Here is a 3,534-nt window from a genome sequence, read left to right as displayed (position 1 = left end):
CTTCTATTTGCAATTGTGGTTGACGATGATGGAGCACTTGGATCGCTTGTGAACTTATTTGTGATATATTATGAGACATGTGACGTTTGTGATATATATGTGGTGTTGGTGATATATATGTGATGTTGATGATATATATGTGATGTTGGTGATGTTTGTTATATATATCTTCTGTTTGTTTGGATGGGATGTAAAAAACAAATAAAAAAGGCTGTTTTCAGTCACTTTGCCGAGTGCAATGGCCATGACGCTCGGCAAAGTGACCATCTGGGAACTATCTGAAAATATGCTTTGCCGAGTGCAATGGCCATTGCACTCGGCAAACATGTTTGCCGAGTGCCACGGGCCAGGCACTCGACAAAGGTCGCCACTTTGCTGAGTGTCTTGTCGGCGACACTTGGCAAAGTGGCCACCTTTGCCGAGTGTCTAAGTCAACGGCGCTCGACAAAGCGGGCACCTTTGCCGAGTGTTTGACCTTGACACTCGACAAAGCCGCCGTCACGGCCACTTTTCTTTGCCGAGTGTCCGATAAAGTGCACTCCGCAAAGAGGTCTTTACCGATAAACTATTTACCGAGCGCTCTAACACTCAGCAAAGGCTTTGCCGAATGTATATCGGTCTTCGCCGAGTGCCTCAGGCACTCGACAAAGAAACTGTCTCCAGTAGTGATCCCAACCACTGGCCACCCTTTTTTTTCCGATCGACAAACAAACGTCATTCTCTTATCCCTTGTCTGAAAAAAAACGTTATTATTATTCAGCTACGTGCTCTTGGTAGCAGTATTCTTTTATCTCTCTCGTCCCTTTTCCTACCATCAGTATGGGAAGCTAAGCATGCATGCACCAGCAGTATTACTATAAAAATCTAATTATTAAAGAATCTAATGATACTTATTTTACATCATAAATGTTATTATTTTATTTTATTATATAAATTTGGTCAAAGCTGAGATGCTTTGACCCTTTAGGAAAGTATAATTTAGGACCACGGAGGGAGTATTATTTCAGAGACGGTTAAATGCCCGACGCTACAGAGCTCTATCTTTAGGATCGTTGGTATTGTATCGCTTTTCAAACCGCCCATGTAAAGTTATTTTAACCGCAACTAGAAAACATTTCTCCACTAGCGTGAACAAACTGCAGAAGTAGTCGTACAAGGCACAGCTGAACGGTGCCATACTTGTACGCCTACGGATGCAAGCGGGGCGGGCTGTGGACAGCCCGCACGTCACCGCTGGGTGTCCATTTGCTAAAGCAAACAAGCCCGCATGCTTCTGCAGGCTTGGCGGTGGATCCTGCAAAGCCTAGCAGAGCCCGCATGCCTTTGCGGCAGAGACGTACTAGCCTGGTTCGACGACGCGTCCTTCACCTCCTCGTCCAAGCTGTGGCGTGCGGACAACGGACCTGCTGTTCGCGAATCGCGACACCGCTCTTGCCGAAGACCCCGAACTGCATGGGCCAACATGGAGTCGTTGCGAACCGGCCGGCGCGGCCTCGCCATCCCCGTCGTGCTGCGAGCGCCTGCCGGGCAGAGACGGGGACGGGAGGTCCTGGAGTCTAGCTAGGCCCCGCTGCATCGCCTTCCACAAATGTCAACGTCTCTGGCAGTCTGGCTACAAGAATAGCTTCGTAACTTCATCGACTACCTCTCTGGCCAGGAGATGAGCGACGACATGATTGATCTTCGGAAGTTCATCGAGTACCACCGGCTGGGAGATAGGTGACGACATGATTCGTGATTGTGGTCAGCACATGAGACGTGGCCGGAGGGCTACGGTAGCGACTAGCCACGCTCAGTAATCTCTCGTAGCGTCGGCGCTCCGTAGGTACTGGAGAGGGCATGGATTTCGCAGGCTAGTCTGCTTCAAACCGCAACGTCTAAACAGGTTACCTGCATTGTCCAACAAGTCAATTTTGCGGGGCGGGCAAAGCGGGCTGGCCCGCGCCGCTTGCATCCTTAGGGCGTTTGCGAAATGAAAATTTTTGGATGTCATATCGGATGTTTTGGGAATGTCGTAAGAGGTTTTCGGATATTAATAAAAAAACTAATTACATAGCTCGTCTGGAAACTGCGAGACGAATTTATTAAGCCTAATTAATCCATCATTAGCGCATGTTAGTACTGTAGCACTTATGGCTAATCATGGACTAATTAGTCTTAAAACATTCGTCTCGTGATTTTCAACCAAACTGTGCAATTAGTTTTTTTTTTCGTCTATATTTAATACTTCATGCATGTGCCGCAAGATTCGATGTGATAGTTTAGGGTGAAATTTTTTAGGAACTAAACCAGACCTTACTTGTACTACAACTCCTTTGGCACGGCTCATCCAAAACGGTTCACCGGTGAAGCCAAAGCCGGTGAAACCAGAAAAACTGACTTTTTCCTGCTTCTAGTTCATTTTAACCCAGCTAACAAAACGGCTTCACGCTACAGTATCTCGATTTGCGCAAAATAGATGAAGCCGAAGCCAGCATAAACCGTAACTAACAGGCCCTACGTATGCAGCATCACGTTTTTCGTTAGGAGGGAACGAACACCTTGTTTCTTCAGCTGTGGTCGGCAGGCACAGTATACTTGCTACGTACTCCTGGTACGTACATATATACAGTATTCGTCTCAGCGGCGATTAATAATAAATAACAAGGTGGTATTAATTATTACGTGCAAGTCCACAGACCGACACACGCACGGACCACGGCGTTAATGGCGCGCGGCCGCGGCCGCGCCCACGCCCATGCATGCATGCCCGCATTATGATGCATGTCTTCGATCTGGTTAACGTGGGACTCGGAGCCGGAGGTAGATTGAAGACGACGACGACGACGACCATGGTGCTGGTGCCTTACCTGATTGCCTTCTCGTCTCTCTGTTGGCCCTCCTCGATGTCTGCCTCTGCTTTCTTCATTGCATAGCAGACGCAGACGGCATAGCAGACGCACACGGCATGCGTTCGTACGTATATCGTATCGATTCGAAAACCAGCGGCAAAACCGGCCTGCCGCTGCCCGCTGGCCTCTCTAATAACTCTCACCGGCGCATGCGCATGCAATGCCAGCAAGGGCGGGCAAGTGGCCAAGTGAGACAAGCAGCTGTGTACATATGTCATTTCACATGCTTTGTAGGTCTTCCTAGCCTCCCTGCCATGTTGGCGTGCCCATCTGATGTGTCATCTTAGAAAAATGGTAAAAATGTAGAAGAATTACTGTTTACGATGATAAATATATATAGACGCATATAAAAATGACAAACGAAGAAGTGCCATCGGTATGGCAAAAAAAAAAGTTAAAAATCCCACGTAACATGGATTGGAATAGGCAGGCACCAGTGTTGCTCGGCTGATCCACTGCCAGAAAACTACGACCTAATCTCAACACCTAGGTACCATATGCATGCGAGCTCTGATACCTGCACTGCTAGCTAGAGTACTTATATGAAACTTATTAAATACGTAGTACTGTCTGTATGTCTGCTTGATGTCCAGTTGGAACTTAGAGCGTGTTTGGTTTCTCCTCCTAAATTTTAGTCGTTGTC

Source organism: Miscanthus floridulus, chromosome 18 (genome assembly GCF_019320115.1).
Source record: "Miscanthus floridulus cultivar M001 chromosome 18, ASM1932011v1, whole genome shotgun sequence".
NCBI lineage: Eukaryota > Viridiplantae > Streptophyta > Magnoliopsida > Poales > Poaceae > Miscanthus > Miscanthus floridulus.
This window is presented reverse-complemented; position numbering follows the sequence as displayed.